Source organism: Schistocerca serialis, chromosome 2 (genome assembly GCF_023864345.2).
Source record: "Schistocerca serialis cubense isolate TAMUIC-IGC-003099 chromosome 2, iqSchSeri2.2, whole genome shotgun sequence".
NCBI classification, from domain to species: domain Eukaryota; kingdom Metazoa; phylum Arthropoda; class Insecta; order Orthoptera; family Acrididae; genus Schistocerca; species Schistocerca serialis.
Genome location: NC_064639.1, coordinates 97,737,273 through 97,758,137, shown reverse-complemented (window position 1 = coordinate 97,758,137; position 20,865 = coordinate 97,737,273). Strand labels below are relative to the sequence as shown.

Here is a 20,865-nt window from a genome sequence, read left to right as displayed (position 1 = left end):
TTGGTATCAGTAGCTGTGGTGGACCTACATAGGTCACCGGATAATGACCGATTCCCATTTTCATAATTGTGTGTGTTGATGTTTTAGTATCGTCATCTGAGGTTGACCTATGTAGGTCAAGGGAAATGTCTGATTCCAATTTTCGTACTTTTAGTTGTGGGTATTGGTGTTTTGGTATGGTCACCTATAGTTGACCTATATTGTTCAAGGGAAGTGTCCGATTCCTGCAGATTTTTGTTGGTGTAGCAGAATGCTGTATTTTTTTTCATTTTGTTCTTCATTTTGTGTCTTGGGATCATGGTGTGTTTTTTTTACTAGCTTGTCCTCGCCCTAAAACCCCCAACTTCCCGCAGTTGTCCCATTGGTTTGATTGTATTTTTGGTGGGAAATGTTATTGTATTATTTATATGTATCTTCGTGTTTGTTGCCATGTGTATGTAGTGACGTCATAGATACACTTAAAATAGACATTTCCGGCATATTGATGATGGGTGGAATCAGACACGTATGTATCAAATAGTCATTCAAACACACTGTAAACCGTGCCTTATCTGAAACCAAGTTTTTAATGGTTGCTGACTTGCTGGCAGCTTATTGAAAATGCATGTTCCTGAATATTGGACCCCTTTTGGACCAAGGTAAGTAATTTTAGGTCTTTATGTAGATTGCTGTTCCCATTTCTAGTACTGATATTATGTATTAAGCTATTGGTTGGAAATACTTGTAACAAATTTCATTAAGGAATAAATATACTAGGAAGCAGTGGTTAGAATACAAAGTTCCTTGAACAGGTTCCTACATGATGTTCCTGAATTGATACCACAAACGATTTTTATTACACGCTTTTACATGCGAAAAACTTTTGCTACGTTTGATGAGTTACCACAGAATATGTTCCCTTATGAAATAATAGAATGAAAAAATGTGGTATGCCCTCCCCAACTGAATTTATTATCGAGTTGTAGTCCCAGAAATGTAACACTGTCAACCTTTTCGATCTGCATGTCTTCATATGTTATAAACATGCTGTCGCTGGAGAAATCGAGCAGTTTGCAAATCTGACATAAAACTTGGATTAGCGTACTCACACTTTCCCCAATAGGACTAGCTTTTACAGCACAGGAGTAAACGAATCTGTCACATTACGTATATTTTTTGTTGTATTACAAGGCTGTACACTTTATTCTATTATGTGAGCAGCACAAGAAATTAAGCTTCGAATTTAACCTACAGTACTCAGTTTACATATTACTTCATACTTAAAAACGCACGTTGTTAACATTTTACTTAAACATTGCTTTGGCGAAGTTCCGCGTACTTTCTGTCGCAGCTGCGAAGATAATATTTCTAATTGCGACCGATAACCTACAAACATCGAATCTGAAACACTAATAATCGTTCTAACATCAACTAAAATGTACCCGGAGTTAATAAGCTGAGGTTATGACACGATTCATACGACATTCCTGCTATTTCACACTATTCGCAGTTATACTGATAACTAAACTGATGGATTCCAACTATGTCGTTATTTAACTGTCGGAGTTATCGGTATTCGCTAGCGAAAAATAACTTGGCAGTTATTAATAACCGTTAACGATAACGGTTATCAAAGAATAACTGGAACTGTGATAACGGTTACTCCAGAATAACCGTTTGGCCCACCTCTAGTCTGTGCACTGTAGAGGTGGCAAAAAATAACGTAACTGATAGAAATAACCGGTTACTGAGAAGTAACGGTTACTGCGATAACCGTTCCTCTGATTCTGGCAGTTATTTCAATAACTGTTTAGTGTCAACAGTGCCTCGCGCCATCTGTTGACCGAAGATCGTACTGCGCATTTAGAGGCGTTCTATAGACCATGGGAATAACTGTGAGACTGCGCGCCATCTGTTGATAAGAACTGTGTACTATTTCGTGGGCCTTCGTTACTTTTAGCATAAACAATTAAATAAAGTTAATGTCCGAGCCGTGGCTGATAGGAGCTGCAGTACAGGCATTAACAAGTGCGGTCGTTCCCTTAAGTCACCGCCTTACGTGTTAATTTAGCTTGGACGGGTAGTACAAGGAAAGTTACTAAGGAATTCGAGCGACTATGGAAATAACTGTCAGAGCCGGTATTCTCCTCTGGCAGTTATCGTTATTGGCTCGTAGTTCTAGTTCTCTGGTAGTTATCGGGCTACCACTACAGATAACCTGGAAGCTGGTAACGGAATAACTGTGTGTCTAGACGTTCCTGACTCGGTGACTCCAGTTAAAGGTCGTAGTTCCAGGTGATATTTCCAGAGAGGATAGCAACTGGAGCGAACAAATATTTTCGTACTGCTACGGAAATAGCCGCTGGCCATCACGAATGACAAATAACATGTCAGAAAGTATAACATAATACAGTGGAATATAATAATTATTATCCTCATCATTTGTCAGGAGATTGTCAAAATACGTGAATATATCACAGTAACTGCTAATATTTACAGAATTGGCACACTGACAGAATAAAACACAGTTACGTACTTTTAATAAATTTATCGTACACAGAATACCCGATCTTGACTGTTGCAACCAAGTGCTGTCAAAACTGAAATATAGCAGAATTTTTACCTAAGCTGGTCCATCAGTCTCTGTTACGATATTCATCTACAGAGTAGAAGGAGGGGTCACTGGAAGCGTCTGATTCCATCCGTCTGCTTCGACGTAAAGGTGTTGTGGTGTGTGAATGTCATTACGGCACGGTGTTTATGAGTTGGTTTTTTTGTGTGTGTGTGTGTGGGGGACGGGGGGGGGGGTGTCGATCTAGGTTGCAGTGCCGGAATTTGCTGGTGGTAATTAATTTTTTTTTTCTTTCTAGCTGTGATGTTTTGTGTATTTATGAAGTATTGAATGTGATTTAATTTATGTAGGGATGATTGATTTGTGGACTTTTGGGATTGTGGTTTTATTTTTCGCAGTTGTAGGTGTTGATCTTTTGGTATCAGTAGCTGTGGTGGACCTACATAGGTCACCGGATAATGACCGATTCCCATTTTCATAATTGTGTGTGTTGATGTTTTAGTATCGTCATCTGAGGTTGACCTATGTAGGTCAAGGGAAATGTCTGATTCCAATTTTCGTACTTTTAGTTGTGGGTATTGGTGTTTTGGTATGGTCACCTATAGTTGACCTATATTGTTCAAGGGAAGTGTCCGATTCCTGCAGATTTTTGTTGGTGTAGCAGAATGCTGTATTTTTTTTCATTTTGTTCTTCATTTTGTGTCTTGGGATCATGGTGTGTTTTTTTTACTAGCTTGTCCTCGCCCTAAAACCCCCAACTTCCCGCAGTTGTCCCATTGGTTTGATTGTATTTTTGGTGGGAAATGTTATTGTATTATTTATATGTATCTTCGTGTTTGTTGCCATGTGTATGTAGTGACGTCATAGATACACTTAAAATAGACATTTCCGGCATATTGATGATGGGTGGAATCAGACACGTATGTATCAAATAGTCATTCAAACACACTGTAAACCGTGCCTTATCTGAAACCAAGTTTTTAATGGTTGCTGACTTGCTGGCAGCTTATTGAAAATGCATGTTCCTGAATATTGGACCCCTTTTGGACCAAGGTAAGTAATTTTAGGTCTTTATGTAGATTGCTGTTCCCATTTCTAGTACTGATATTATGTATTAAGCTATTGGTTGGAAATACTTGTAACAAATTTCATTAAGGAATAAATATACTAGGAAGCAGTGGTTAGAATACAAAGTTCCTTGAACAGGTTCCTACATGATGTTCCTGAATTGATACCACAAACGATTTTTATTACACGCTTTTACATGCGAAAAACTTTTGCTACGTTTGATGAGTTACCACAGAATATGTTCCCTTATGAAATAATAGAATGAAAAAATGTGGTATGCCCTCCCCAACTGAATTTATTATCGAGTTGTAGTCCCAGAAATGTAACACTGTCAACCTTTTCGATCTGCATGTCTTCATATGTTATAAACATGCTGTCGCTGGAGAAATCGAGCAGTTTGCAAATCTGACATAAAACTTGGATTAGCGTACTCACACTTTCCCCAATAGGACTAGCTTTTACAGCACAGGAGTAAACGAATCTGTCACATTACGTATATTTTTTGTTGTATTACAAGGCTGTACACTTTATTCTATTATGTGAGCAGCACAAGAAATTAAGCTTCGAATTTAACCTACAGTACTCAGTTTACATATTACTTCATACTTAAAAACGCACGTTGTTAACATTTTACTTAAACATTGCTTTGGCGAAGTTCCGCGTACTTTCTGTCGCAGCTGCGAAGATAATATTTCTAATTGCGACCGATAACCTACAAACATCGAATCTGAAACACTAATAATCGTTCTAACATCAACTAAAATGTACCCGGAGTTAATAAGCTGAGGTTATGACACGATTCATACGACATTCCTGCTATTTCACACTATTCGCAGTTATACTGATAACTAAACTGATGGATTCCAACTATGTCGTTATTTAACTGTCGGAGTTATCGGTATTCGCTAGCGAAAAATAACTTGGCAGTTATTAATAACCGTTAACGATAACGGTTATCAAAGAATAACTGGAACTGTGATAACGGTTACTCCAGAATAACCGTTTGGCCCACCTCTAGTGCACTGTGCAGACATACAGGCGTAGTGGTGCGCAGGAAATCGCGTATCTGTTAGAAATCACAGTGACTGAGAAGTCACAGATATCACAGTAGCAACTTTACAGAATCTAACTGCGATTTCAGTCACAGTTAGCAGTCGCAAGTAATATTTCACATTGACAGACGTGAGCCATCTATTGGTCGAATTTAGCACTGCTTTCTGCGATTTCAGTGACAAGTCGCAACTAAGAGTCGCAAGTAGCAACTAAAAAGCGCGGTTAACAGTGGCATCTTTTGGCCGAAGTTCGTACTACGTCCATCTCTGCGGTACGCTATGGAGTCTAACTGCGATTTCCGTGACAAGTCGCAACTGAGAGTCGCAAGTAGCAACTAAAAAGCGCGGTTAACAGTGCCATCTGTGGGTCATAGTTCGTACTACGTCCATCTCTGCGGTACGCTATGGAGTCTAACTGCGATTTCCGTGACAAGTCGCAACTAAGAGTCGCAAGTAGCAACTAAAAAGCGCAGTTAGCACTGCCATCTGTTGAGCAAAGTTCATACTACGCTATTCGCTACCGAGTCAAACTGCAATTTCTGTGACAAATCGCAACTAAGAGTCGCAAGTAGCAACTAAAAAGCGCAGTTAACATACTTTTCCTAGTGTCATCTGTTGACCGACAGATGTACTTCGTTATGAGAGCCTTGTACCTCACGAGATCGATGTGCTGTGTGTGCATATGAAGGGCTTATTTCAATAGTGGTACAAGTCCATTTTTGTTAATTTTGAGATATAGAGTCGTAAAGTTAAATGAGTGCTGAAAAATCTGCAGTTGAGATACCAGAAATATTCAAGCACATGGCTTCTTGCTAGAGATGAACCTTTATTTATGTTTGTTTGGATCACTAATTTCAGAAGCATTATAGACAGAAAAGTGTAGGTAATGGACTTGTACCACTATTGAAATAAGCCTTTCATATTATATGACGACATGCACATTCAGCATCAGTTATGGTTGGTCAAATACTACTGTGACTCTGAATGTATTATATTAATAAGAAGCAACATTGCCTTTTTCTCCTGAAAATATCAAGTAACGTAACAAATGTGTTTGATTCTGCTTCCAATATGACAGTTTTGGTTAACACTCCACATGCCTACAGGACTTTGCAATGTTAACACAGCAGAACTCAGACATCTGTATAAGTGTAGAGAAATGAAAACAGTCATATGAATGCCTCACTTTTGTTCCGACACAGTTCAAGACTCGGGAGAAAAGTTTTACACCTGGTGTTCTACATGGCAACTTCACACACAAGAACTTTTTGCCGACACTACTACCACCACCTACACAAGTCAGCTTTTCCTGTGTCACTTTCAAGTAATGCACTTAAGCTATTCCTGATTTAACTGGAAGATCTGTACTTCCCACTTTCATATCAACAGCCTCAAAATGCATATTGTAGACTTCGGGATATGTTACAGGTCAGTGTCACACCAAGATTGTGGAGAAGGGGGGGGGGGGGGCGGCATGTCACTCTCCAACAAGTGTTTACCAATAAATAAGTGGCGGAAAATTACGGGTATAGGACGGCTTAACATGTGGAAAATGAGATTTTTATTATTCACTCAATGTATTTAACATTTATTATTTCTTTAAAATCGCACAACAACTTCAATAAAACACTTTAATCAGTCACACACTTATTTCATAATTATTTCACTTTTAAACTGCAAATCCTCTAAGAGCTGTCTTGAATCTTCACGAGTCTCTCTCAACAGCCTTGATGTGGATAGATATGTACAGCAACCAGTAATCAGTCAGAACTGCGTCTGCAAAAACACAAGGATTATTAAACAATTTTTGCTGTCACTAATTACTAGCAATATAATTGACAGAGTAGATTGCTAATATTTGCTATACCACATTTGCTAATATTTGCTATATCACATTCGCAAGAACGATCTCACTGAAGTAATTAAGTCCATCAAAACGCTTAGAAACTAACCTGTCGTCTGACGAAAACGGTCTAAAGACTGGCAATTTCTTCAGATCTGTTGACAATGATATTTTGAATTATCACTTTACTGAGTGACTGAAATGTAGTTCAGGTACCTATGAACATAACAATATGTTAGAATTCATTTTCTAAACACGAACTATTACGGTACTGTGCGGCTACTTACATATTAATTCCACTATTAATATTTTCACAGTTGTTTCTTTAATACAAAATTAAAGCCAACGGAAGAATAAACGTAAAACATACTTACCAATGACAGGTTTGTTGAGATGCAATTTTCTGTGTGGACAGATGTAACTTTTTCATACGGTGGTACGTCGCAGAAATCGCAGGAGTCACAGAAATCGCAGAAGTAGCAGAAGTCACAGAAATCGCAGAAGTAGCAGAAATCGCAGAAGTAGCAAAAGTCGCAGAAATCGCGGAAGTAGCAGTGGCGGAGGGATACGCGACTTAGGTTCCTTAACTGCGACTCTTAACTGCGACAAATCACAGTTAAGAATAACAGATACTGAAAAGTAGCATTCACAGAAATCACTGATATCGGAAAATCGCAGTTTAGCCCACAGGCGTCTAAAGCTAGCGAAATGAGGGATGCTCAACTACCGGACCTACCGATAGATGGCTCTAGCGCGTGCCGGCCAAAGATTATATCATTGAGTGTCCGCCATATTTGAATTTGGCGAAAAACGAAGTGTGAAAACACGGATGAAAATGTTTTTCGTTCTGCGCCCTGATAAGTCTTTTATATTGGATGCTCTAGATATCTACACTTCAACATAATGAAGTGTTTCTAATCTAGTGAGAAAAAACAGTGACAGTTCTGCTATGAAATTCCTAAATTCGAGTGTGTTTTGAAGTTTGACAAGCTGACCTATAAATTGTTTACTATTAATTTTATGAGTGCTTATTTGCCCGTTTTAAAATATTATTTAAGATTCAATGGAGCCCAAAAAATTACCGTGGTTGCCAAAGCTTTTAACTACAGGTATAATTCGGAAAATCAAGTGAGGAAAACAGTGAATACGTGTCTTGAAAAAAAGTTGACATCGTTTGCTTAGGGGTATCTTTACTGACAACAGAAATTACAACTGAACTATTAAAGTATTACGTAGTTATAAACGGAAAAACTTATTTTTCTTTATCTGAAGTGATGCATTACCGATCTGCATATATGCTGACACTGTAATTGCAACATTCACTTATGAATTTGGCTCTCTCTTTGATCAGAAATTTAAATGCCATAATTTTATTAACGCCTGTACATGACACAGTGTATTTTAACTGAGTGATAAGGTAGAAGCACCAGTTTTTGACAGTGCTCCAGTCTTCGATACGAGACAAGAAATACATTTAAATGAGACACACACAAAGGCCAACGTTAAGGCTCCTTTTAAATGCATAACTCGTATCATTTGGAAGTTAAGTGTAGTAATAATATTGGACTGATCCATGATGATGTAGGAAGTGAAGGAACTTGTTGAAAATAACATCGATCACAGCTGTTAATTTTAAGGTTGGGGTGTCTTAAAACTGTAATTTTCCAGTCTGACACCCAAATAATGGCTGGTACCATGGTTTTATTTTAAAATTGAATTCAAAACATGTCAGTGAGCAAAATTAATTAGACTATGAATTACAACCATGGAATTTTATTTCTGTGAATCTTGGTTCCAGTCTTTGACATGGTGTCAATCACTGGAATGACTGGTTGTCATGATATGGCCCAAGCAAAAAACAAACCTGAAAGCGAAAGCTGTAGAAGCTGGCCAGACAGGAACCCCAATGGCTGCTACAATCTGTGTTAGACAAGGGTGACATTATATTGCAAATTTAGTGTAAAAAGTTCCATATTGTCTGAATTTGTCCTATACTGACAGGACATTCTAGTCCAGACGATTTTCTTATCTGCAAAAGTACACTAGACAATACCAGTGGTACAAAGGTAGTGCCAAATTACAAACTATCCAGTAACAACAGAAGTATTGCTGGACAATGTACAGTAAATAACATGTAATAACCTGAGACATTCAGAATTGGTTTGAAGAAATAGAACAGCATTTGGAAAGAGAGTAACATTTTGATAAAATAAAAATTGACAAGTAGAGTTTTCAGCTCTTATGAAAGCTCGCTTACTTTTTCTTTTTTTTCTTCTTCCTCTCTCTTCTCCATTCTCAAGGGAAAAATGTGATAAAATAATAGTGCAAGAAAGTTGTGTACAATGTTGGAAATGATGAAAAAGAAAATCTCACTATGCTTTTAACAGCATGTGCTGCTGTAAAGCTTGCTCCTCCTAAGAACATGATTTTCTCCTCTCTCTCTCTCTCTCTCTCTCTCTCTCTCTCTCTCTCTCTCCCTCTCTCCCTCCCTCCATGTGAAGAGTATTCCTGTAATTATAGCTAATAGCATACCAAGAACATGAGGGTGTCACAGTGGAGATTTGTTTTCTGATACAGACGTCTGATACAACTATTCCACAGCAAAACTTACTTTCAACAGGTGTGGTAGCAGTGCATTCCCATAGGATAACAGAATATTAGGTCCTCCAGGAATCACATTGGATACACCACTTACAGCATAAACTGTACAGCAACTACAATGTTTTGTGAGCAAGTAATACCAGTCAGTATCTTTAATTTTAACATAAGTCTTGACTCCCTTAATTACCTGCTTATACATGTGCTTGTACTACAGGTTATTGGTAAAGCAAATACTTATTGAATAGGTCTTCACACTTTTAATACTTAGCAGAAATTCTGAAAAAAGTAAATTCTTTTATTACTGTATCACCTCTATGGTGAATTAAGAGGTACTGACTGGTTTCGTTGAACATTTAATAGAAGCCTTTATTTTACCTGCTATTGATAAAGAGCCATTCCAAGTTCGGTACATTACAATCTCTCGCATTTTTCATGAGGTTTGTTATTCTGTACACTAATATTTCTTCTTCTAAATGGTAAATATTGCATTCAGACATTGTCGGTATTAAAGGTAATTCATGAAATAAATTATTTTTAAACCAGAAAATTAAAGGTTCCACATGACACATGAAAAGTACCTTGTTACACACATGTATGTACAGATTCCAAAATGACTGCGAATTTGAGTCACAAACTTTTTTTAAATAGAAATATGAAGATCACAATACTTTGGGTCTGCAATAAGTCAAACATAAAATACTTTAGTTCCCTATGGGAAACTTTGTTCTTTACGTGACTCGTGCAACTGCTTTCACTCTTAATTGAAAACTAAATGGTTTATGTTAAAGTTAACTTGCAAAAAGTGTAACCATTGTTACATAATTTCTGTGAAGTAAGATTCCTTAATGTTAATTCCTTCCTTTGTCATTGTAACTTGATAATTTCAGTTCCATATGGGACATATGACCTAAAAAAAAAAAAAAAAAATGAAATGCTTTTATTACTATGACCAAACAAAATCTTTTTAACATGTAGTACACAGTTCAAATCAGCAAAAAGTGTAACTGTATAATTAAGGTAAATGTTGATGAAAATTAGGCATGTAACATGAATACTGAAATTTCCTAATCCGCAACTTGTGGTCGTGTGGTAGCGTTCTCGCTTCCCGCGCCCGGGTTCGGTTCCCGGCGGGATCAGGGATTTTCTGTGCCTCGTGATGACTGGGTGTTGTGTGATGTCCTTAGGTTAGTTAGGTTTAAGTAGTTCTAAGTTCTAGGGGACTAATGACCATAGATGTTAAGTCACATAGTGCTCAGAGCCATTTTAACCATTTTTTGAAATTTCCTATATTTCCAAGAGTAACTGTAATCACTGTATTCAGTACTTTGTAGTGCTAGAAAGATAATTCTATATGATTATTTGCATTCTCTTCCCCTCCCCCCTCCCTCAACACAGGAAAATATAATAGAAAGACCTCCTACCAAAATAAAGACAAAATTAAAAAAATTAGGTTTTGCCTGAATAAGGCCCCCTTATTCTAGAATGGTTCTAAAGTAATAAGAATGCTTACAATCAATTGGAACATTGTGTTCATTCTAAGAAGTATTAAAACAAGAATTAAGAGAGTAAAAATTTTATTGTTCTTATGTTGCAGAGTATCCACAAACATTACTGTTTGAAACATAAGGCCACTGCATACTCCATTAGATCACACCCATTCTGTGATTAAACTGCTTTCTTAAGGTGAAAAATTCAAGTTAACATAGTTATTGAGGGAAATATTTTCTCACACTGAAAGCTATCTGTCAAACAAGTCTCAGAACTTTTTTTTCATTAATTTCACACAAATCACCTGTTTTTAATGCAAGTGCATATTTTGTAACACCTAACATCTTAAAATAAGCTTATATAATAAATAATTATAATTTTGTTACAATATCTACACAGGATGTAAAGAGTTAATTTTACTTCAATGTGATTCATCGTTTGAAGTTCATCATTATACAACAACAAATCTATGGACAAAATAGTTTTAAAAAATCTGTCAAAATGTCACACCCATCTGCATGAAATGTCCCAATACATAATCTTTTCCAATTTGAGCACTGTACATGATTAAACAATATGAGTTTATTTAACTTCTGCCTTATACGTGATTTGTTGTTTAAAATTTTCTTAGCGGGCTTTTTTTTCCCATATGTTTTTAAGCATGTGCAGGAGTGCAGGGATGCAATCTTACAAACAAGTTGAGTCTGATATAAATCCTCAATCCCAATTTCATAATGGTAATCATGACCAAGAGCAGGAGCAGGAAATGGGTAATCTACAAATTTAATTTTAACACAATGCAAAATCTTGGCCTGTATATATTTCTGTCGCATATCCCCAGCAATCACAAACATCTGAAACAGTTTCTGAGTATTCTACAACAGAGTACACGCAGTCACTTGTTTTAAACAGTTTTCCCCAGTTAACAAAATTTACAAATGCATTTTTATTGGCCATATTGGGAAGAGCATAGAGATAAATACATTCTAATGCAGATTTAACATTTCTTGCATGGAGCAGCAATGGAACACCAATGATTTTTAAGCTTTTGATATAATTTTCAGTGTCTGAAAATACCAAGCCAATAAGATTTGTTGTCAAGTCTCAGGGGGCTCTTATACTCTTTACCTAATGGATTTCTAGAGTTCAGAATATCAAAGATCCTATCAATATAATACAAAAATTCTACTGTTGCTTCACTTCCTTTAAAATTTGGATTACAAACCCTCCTCAAAAACTCTATACTATCTGCCATGCTAGAACTCAAAGTCTGTGCAGCTAATGAAACATTCATTTTTCTATTTACACTACTTATATGTTGTCCTGATAGTTTGTTCGCAAATGTCATACCTTCTTCTTGTTGTACCTTGTTCAATTGCTCAATGAAATGCCATCTAATAATCCCAGTTGGAGACTCAATAGCAGATAGGCCTACTTCTGCTAGAGCATTTCTGGCAAACTTAATCATATGGCACATGTCCAAGATACACTAAACATTGTATTTTTCCACAGGATGAGGAAAGTAGCTTTTAAAATCACCGTTGTAAAAATTTAAAGTACAGCCAAGTGAACGTAAAGTGCTTATATTTACCTTACAGCCATCACATGTAACACACCAAACCCTAATGCCAGAACTATGCAGCCTCTCTAAAGCAGATTTTATCAGTGTGGCCTGATTATTTGCCTGTACACCGTTGATAAAGAAATATGCATTCAGGCATTTAAATTTGCCTTTAATAGAGACAAGCATGAAAACAAGAGCCTCAGATGGCTCTATTACTTCTTTTACTGAGGCACTTCCCCACCAAAGTCTGAAAAACCTGTGTACTGCTTAGTTCCTTGGTCCCAAACTACTTGCTTCCTAATTGCCACACTGTCTACAATTAGACATGAATCGCTGAACTGGTCCCTTACAATGTACTTGAAGACATCTTTTAAGAAGCCAGGTTCACAGTCTACACTTGCCACCCATTTTGAAATCAGTGGGGAAGAGGCATTAATTTTTTCAGGTATTCATATGCTGCTGGTGAATAAAAGTACACAGTCATCGCAAACATTTTCACATTTGTTGTGTATCTATTACCCTTTGATGAGAGAGAGTTGTTCACTAAATTGCACACTAATTCCACTTGTGTTCCTTTCTGATGATTGAGGAAGTTATGTAACTTCTCAGGAAGATGCCCCTTCTCCTTCAATGAACTTATGATGTCATCCACGGAAAACACTTTCTTCTTCGAATTTTTTCACGGACACACTTCAGTTTACGTTTTAATTCGTGCACAATGTCTGAGAAAAAAAAATGCAAGTTTCGGTCGCCTTGTCTTCCATTTATACTTTCGACTGTATACCACAATCAATTACTGAAGAACCAACTGCACTCTAAATAAGGAAATAATTTCGTTATATACGATTGAAATAACTCAAGGTTTGATGAAAAAATATTATAAGAAAACGTTGGGGGTGTGAAAACATCCTTATACTAACGTTTTCGACACAATTCGCAGCTTCTGCATTGGATAAGTGGGACATGCTTTCCACGGAAGAATTCACATTGACAACATTCTCCACGCAATCAGTAGCGTCTGCAATGTGCAAATCGAGCACGGATTCCATGACAGAACGCTAAAAACAAAAATATGGACCTGTATTACAACATTGCTTAGACCTATGTAGCGTACGAAACAAATTCACAAAAGTAAAAAGCGCACACACAGCAAGGAAAGTAATTAGCTACCTCAAATGTAGAATCATCGTTGTCACTCAAAATCCTAACAACATGTCGTCGTGGCTGTTTAATTGGTGCATCAAATGTGTCGGAAAGTCAAAAACTATGGCACTGCTTCGGGTTTGAAACGTTTCTCCCACGTTCCAGGGCTCACTACGTAATCATCTTGTCGGAAACGGTTTCTGCAAAGAAAACTGCAAGACGTAGGATTAAAATCTTTCCGCTTCACGGAAGTAATCCATGTCTTTAGTAGCTCTGGGTGCTTTAGAGGAAACCTGTTCAAAAACATCGAATTAGCAAACGCACTAAGTCTGTATTTTTATCGTATTGTATCGGGAGTCGTATTACCTGTGAAATGGTAAGTCACTCTCCTTACTCCCTCGCTTCGTACAATTGAAAGCGGAACAAGAAATCACCATTTCGATAGTCCGTAATTCCTTATACACCGTACAGACCGAGAGAAACTTCTTGCCAAATTCGAATATGGCGGGCAATACAGACGACAGTAATCAGCTGGTAGAGCCATCTATCGGTAGGTCCGGTAGTTGAGCATCCCTCATTTTGCTAGCTTTAGACGCCTGTCGCAGACATCGGCGCAGATGTTTGTACATGCAAAAGATCGCTGCAAATGTGGTGTGTTCACACGACACAAACCCCCAATCTACTACTCGCCCGCCATCTGTCGGTGTAGAAAAGAAATATCAGTGGCAAGCGACTACGGCCCCCGTAAACGTCAAAAATTTAATTCAGTTATTTTGAAATATGCAAATGGAGGAAGTTCTGTTGTGGTCTGTGTTCGCAACTTGTGTTGCAAAAAACATTCAGACCAACCGCAGGAAACAGAGAAAGCGGTCAAAATGGTGTAGGCAGTGGCTGCTAAAGCGAAAGCAGTTTTCTCACGTAAATTTACTGTTTGCAGCATAACAAATTTACTGTTTGCAGCATAACAAAGGATGGGGCGGATCATGGATTTGTAGGTGTGAAGGATGGTGGAAGGATGCAGACCCCACGTCCGGCCGGACAGGAGTTTCAAGGAGGCGGAGGCGGTTGTGAGCTTTGTTTTGGATGGTAAGGAGATGGGGAGTCCAGGTGAGGTGGCGGTCGAGTGTGAGGCCAAGGTATTTGCGGGGTAGGAGTGAGGTGGATAGGACGGCCGTAAATGGTGAGGTGGAAATCATGGAGGCGGAAGGAGCGGGTGGTGCGGCCTATGATGATCGCCTGGGTCTTGGAGGGATTAACACGGAGGAACCACTGGTTGCACCAAGCGGTGAATTGGTCAAGGTGGGTTTGGAGGGTACGTTGGGACCATTGAAGGGTAGGATAAAGGGCTAGGGAGGCGGTGTCATCAGCGAACTGGAGAAGATGAACAGGAGGGGGAGGTTTGGGCATATCAGCAGTGTACAGGAGATAGAGGAGAGGGGAAAGGACAGAACCTAGGGGCACGCCGGCAGAGGGGTAGAAAGTACGGGAGTTGGAATTGTGGATAGTCACATAGGAGGGACGATGGGAGAGGAAGGAAGCAACGAGACGGACGAAGGTGATGGGGAGAGCATAGGTCTGGAGTTTGAAAAGGAGCCCGGGATGCCAGACACGGTCATAGGCGTTCTGGAGATCAAGGGAAACAAAGATAGCAGAGCGACGGGAGTTACATTGGAGGGAAAGAAAATGGGTAAGGTTAAGGAGCTAGTCGTCAGCAGAGAAGGAAGGCCGGAAGCCACATTGGGTAAGAGGAAGGAGGCGGTGCTGGTTAAGGTGGCGGTGGATACGGCGAGAGAGGATGGCCTCAAAGACCTTACTGAACACGGAGGTGAGGCAGATGGGACGATAGGAAGAGGTAGCAGAGGGGGGTTTGTTAGGCTTAGGGAACAGCAGGACACGGGAAGTCTTCCACAGGTCAGGGTAAAATCCAGTGGAGAGGAGGACATTGTACAGGGTAGCAAGGACAGACAGGAAGGATGGAGGGGATTCCTTGAGGTGACGGTAGGTGACGCCATCATGACCAGGGGCGGTGTTGCGTTTGGAGTGGAGGACGAGTATGATGTCTTGCATGGTGATGGGAGTGTTGATGTCGGAGGGGGGTAGCCGATCCAAGTACTGGAAGCTAGGGGCGAGCGGGGGCACAGAGGTGTCAGTGCGGTCAAGGACAGTGGGGAAGAGGGAGTAATCAAAATGGGGATCGTCAGGAATGGAGAAGACCTCGGACAGGTGGGAAGCAAAATGGTTAGCCCTACTGAGGTTGTCAGGAAAGGGTCGATCGTCATGGAGGATGGGGTAATGCGGGGTGGGATGGCTACCAGTAAGGCGGTGGAAGGCTGACCAGTACTTGGAGGAGTTGACAGGGAGGGTGGAGTTGAGGCGTGTGCATGTCTGACGCCAGTCCCGGCGTTTCTTTGCTGTAAGGAGGTTCCGGATATGTTGCTGTAATTGCCGGTGGCGGGTGAGAGTATCCCGCTCACGAGTGCGGAGGAAGGAGCGGTAGAGCCTGCGGGATTCACGCAGAAGAAGGACGGCCTGTGGAGGAAGCGTAGGGTGGTGAGGGTGGATGAGTTTGGTAGGGACGTGAGCCTCCACAGCATCAGTGATGGTCTTCTGAAGGAAGGAAGAGGCATGGGTGATGTCATCAGGGTGGTGGAAAGTGAGGTGGTGGCTTTCGACCTGTTAGGCAATGGATTCCCGGTAGGCACCCCAATTGGCACGGTGGTAGTCATGGACAGATTTTGGAGGGGCAGGTGGGCGGGTGGCTGCAGTGGCAGGACGGGTAGAGGAGATGGTGAGAAGGACAGGGAGATGGTCACTACCGACGGGATCGAGGACATCAACGGCAATGCGACCAAGGAGGTTGGGGGAAGCGAGGATAACATCGGGGGTGGAGTTACTTTCAGGACGGGTGTGCTGTGGGAGAGGAACAAGGTCACCATGGAGGGTGGCAAGGAACAGGTGAAGGAGAGGTGTAGATGATGGTGGTAGTTGGGGCGTCCATGATCGCAGGCGGCAGCGAACACTGAGAGACGGCGGCAGCGGCGAGCACCGAGAGACGGCGGCAGAAGAAGCGGCGAGCACCAAGAGATGGCGACAGCGGCGGCGGCGGCGGCGGCGGCTGAAGAAGCGGCGACCAGGTGGCGGCGGCAGAGGAGGAAGCGGCGAGCACCGACAGACGGCGACCAAGCGGCGGCGGCGGCGGCGGCAAGCACCGGGCGGCGGCGAACAGACGACGGCGGCGGCGGCGGCGGCGGGCAGCAGTGACGGCGTGCAGACGGGCAACAACGCGACAAGCACGGTTGGGGCTCTTCCACGTCGAAGATACACCGTGAGAGTAGCCCAGGCAGTGCGAGTCCTCAATGAGGAAGTGAGGGAATCCAACCCTCGAATGGCAATTTTTCAATTAGAGGTTTCTATATATTCCAATGAATTCACTAACAAACTCTCGAGAGCACTGAGGAGATCAGCCATTTAATGCCCTGTCCGCACAAGTACATACACTAGACTGAGCAAACAGCTGTTTCGCGCCAGATTTGCGGCGATCTCCTGTACACACGCTCCAACTTGTCTGCGCAGATGTGGTTTGAACCCACAGATTTGAGAGGTTTTGAGGCCCGTCCACACACAACGATCTGTCTGCGCAGACAGATCGTTGCGTGTGGACAGAAGATTTGCACCAACCTGAGGTGTGTGCAAAACTGTAAGTTGGAGATGGAGGTTTGAGCGAAACCTCTCAAATCTGTGTGTTCAAACCACATCTGCACAGACAAGATGGAGCGTGTGGACGGGAGATCGCCGCAAATCTGGCGCGAAACAGCTGTTTGCTCAGTCTAGTGTTTGTATTTGTGCGCACAGGGTATTAATATGGCTGATACTCGTCAGCGTTCTTGGGAGTTTGTAAGTGAATTAATTGAAATATATAGAAACCACACATGTTTGTGGAAGATTAAAAGTAAAGAATATAGTGACCGAGACAAAAAGACAGCAGCATACAATGCTCTAATTGAAAAATTGTGGGCAGTTGACTCCTTGGCAAACAGAGAAACAGTAATAAAAAAAATCGTTGCGAACTGTTTGCCGAAAAGAGTTATCAAAAGTTCAGAAATCTAGAAGATCTGGTGTAGGAGTTTTGTATCCTAGAACAAAAGTTTGTAACAGGTTGCTTCTACACAGTAGCGAACTGAAAATGCCTACTCAGAAAAAAGTAAACAATAGCTCATTGGCCATGTAGGTATATAATCTCTAATAATATAGGCCTACTGTGTTTCAAACACGCCTACAGCACCAAAAATATTATCTGTAACTTGACAGACTTAAATTACTTGACTTGCCTTCATGAACTCTTCCTTCAGGACAGCGTAAATAGCTTCACATGTGTTGGGTACTATTTCACTCAACGCTTGTTTCGATATTGCAGTTGAAAATTCCAAATCCTTGTAGCTCCTTCCTGTTGCTAGGAATCTTAATGTTACCGCCAGCCGTTCATGAGGAGAAATTGCCCTTCTCATACAAGTATTTTTTCTCATAATATGAGGGGTTACAAGCTTTAAGAGATAATTATAAGTTTCGACATCCCTCCGCAAATAATTTCGCCAGTCGTTAGGTTCGCCCTGGAACTCTCGCAGTAAATTTACGTGAGAAAACTGCTTTTCCCTTTAGCAGCCACTGCCTACACCATTTTGACCGCTTTCTCTGTTTCCTGCGGTTGGTCTGAATGTTTTTTGCAACACAAGTTGCGAACACAGACCACAACAGAACTTCCTCCATTTGCATATTTCAAAATAACTGAATTAAATTTTTGACGTTTACGTGGAGCGTAGTCGCTTGCCACTGATATTTCTTTTCTACACCGACAGATGTCGGGCGAGTAGTAGATTGGGGTTTGTGTCGTGTGAACACACCACTTTTGCAGCGATCTTTTGCATGTACAAACATCTGCTCCGATGTCTGCGCAGACAGATCATTGCGAGTGGACCGGGCTTTGCTCAAATCTCCAACTCCAACTTCCAGGTTTGCACACACCTCGGGTTGGTGCAAATCTGTCCACACGCAACGATCTGTCTGCGCAGAAGTGATGTGCGCAGACATTTGCGCAGACAGATCGTTGCGTGTGGACGGGCCTTTATCTAGCTATAGTAGCATAAACATAGACATTCCTGTCGTAACACAAACAAATCCACAGCGCTTAATAGCCCAAACAATACTAGTTTGTTCGAGGAGCGATTCCGAACCCGTGTATCGACTGCGTGTGGCAGGCGATATGATCCTATTCATGGAAGTGATCCTATTGCAGCAATCGAATTTGAGCGCACTGATCTGATAAAAGAGATAGAATATCGTAGAATGTCATATATTTTCTTCAGTTCTCTGTCTTTACACCCATGACATTGGTACATACGTTTTCTTTTATTTTAATTCTATTTGGGCTTCAGCAATATAACACTGTTTAGCCATGGGCAGGTGCAGTAACTATGATACAAGCACAGTCTAAATATGTTAGACTGTGGATACAAGTATATCTTCTACACAGCATTTCAGTAAACACAGATAATATAAAAAATACGCTTCACTTGTAACAGGTTCTATACGAAAAATGGTCATTTCATTTTTTTTGTACATCGTTGGTCAAATTTCCATATCACTCGTAAAAAAAAATGCGAGCCTTTACTTGTATACACATCACGAGAGATACCGTGGCTTATTTCGAAGATACACTTTGGCACATTAATAGATACAGTCGTGTCATAACTACGCTAGCCATTGTAGCAGACGATTTAAAGTAGAAACTCTAATTATATCTTCAGCTGGCTCAGTTATAACAATTTTGGAAACTATTGCTGTCTCTTATTTCTTTGAAAGTGAGAAGCTGCTTACTTCATACTCATTATTTAAATATGTATAACGAAAAGTTCTGAACACGAAGCTCCCCAGTGGTAAACAAATGTCTTAGTTGTGTGACATTTGTTCTAATTTGGGGATATCATCATCCTTTTTTAATGTAAACTATATGAAAACCAGCAAATCGAATTTCTTCAACAGTTCATCAGATGCTGTCAACCGTTACAAACTTCCGTAAAACTCTACAGCACCAAAATAATTGAGTGATTGATTTTTATTTGGTACCATCTGATTACATTTTGGACAAAGCGTGTACTTGTAATATAGGACAGCTCAACTTAAACCTATTTTCTTTCAATATTTAGCCTATTTATTACAATTTAATATATCAAAGTGGCAATACTTATAATAATGTTGCATGCATTTTTCAGCCATTTTTAAGGTCCTGGAAATTATTTAGATTCTACATTACACTTATATTTATATTTTTCTCTCAGTATTCATGTTCTCAAGTTATTTACATATCATAATATATTCAGTTAGTTGCAGTACCTCTATAATGGTAATAGTAGCGTTTTCCATTCATTGATACACATATAACATAAGTCTCCTAAAACAGTGCACTTGAAATTTTTTTTCATCATTTACAGATGACTGAGACTAAGCCACTTTTAATTATTTTAAAGTGTGTCAGGGTTTTCAATATTTTTTATTCGAAGTGTAAGGTTGTATTATTAGCTAATCAACTTGAATTTACATAATTCATGGTTAATTTGGAAATTATCGACAATGATAATTTACTCCTGAGATAGCGCTGTCGTATGTACATAACGTTGACTATTGAAGGGCATATTTCTATTAAATTAATAAGAAAAGCTCGAAAACTGTCAGAAACGAAACCGCATCGCTACTGGTACAATTTGTGGTAAACGAAGCGCTGCACGACTTTGTTTCTTAGCAGGCTAATAACACAAACCTACAAAAAAAATCTTGTTCACAGGGACACCTGAACCTATATTGGGTATATCCGGCATGCTGAATCTGAATGTGATAATGGATTTCCCCGATTGGCTCTAGTTTCTTAGATTCAAGCTATCTCTGTCGTGTACCGATTAATAGCTAAATTATCAGTAAATCATTTGTAAATTCCATAATTCTGTATGCCTATTCATTTTATATTTTGTGACTGTGTATGTAGAAACATCTCATATGTTACACATTATAGGGGGGAAGGTGAATGACAGTCCAAGATAACAGTCGCGACACTCACTGCTGTAAAAGTTATTACCGTTTGACAGCTGGAGCGACACTAGCGCTCCAAGCGGCGAGAAAGGAGAACCTCAGATGTGTCGTAAGCATAATGTTTGTGTTTATCCTATTCCTACATGATTTATGATCAATATTTGAATTACTTTTTTGCCTCCAAGAGTTTCTGCAGTATCAGAAGACATAGATGTTCCTAAAATTATTCTAAAATACGCGCAAGTAGGGATAAAAATCATGAATCCGGTGGCAAGTTACAACACATTCGTGAAGAAATACTTGTGACATTGGATAGAACTGCAGCTTACTGCGGTGAGAATATCATTGTTATCCTTAACATCACTGTTATTCCATACTGGATTTTCCACCATTTGATTTCAATTTTGAAAGTATTTGCACACTGCAGTGCACGTTTGAGTAACCAGAAAGAATCATCTTAGCTGTTCAGTGTAAAACT

The 20,865-nt window shown here is 40.0% G+C and overlaps 1 long non-coding RNA gene across 1 annotated transcript; it reads right to left on the bottom strand.

Annotated features, from left to right (window-relative positions):
• Positions 1-6,281: 6,281 nt before the first annotated feature.
• On the bottom strand, positions 6,282-7,022 carry LOC126455505 (uncharacterized). Its single transcript, XR_007585329.1, has 3 exons — positions 6,889-7,022; positions 6,624-6,730; positions 6,282-6,447 (listed from the first exon to the last, which is right to left on the bottom strand). It is a non-coding gene; the product is annotated as an uncharacterized LOC126455505 (long non-coding RNA).
• Between the last annotated feature and the right edge of the window lie 13,843 nt (positions 7,023-20,865).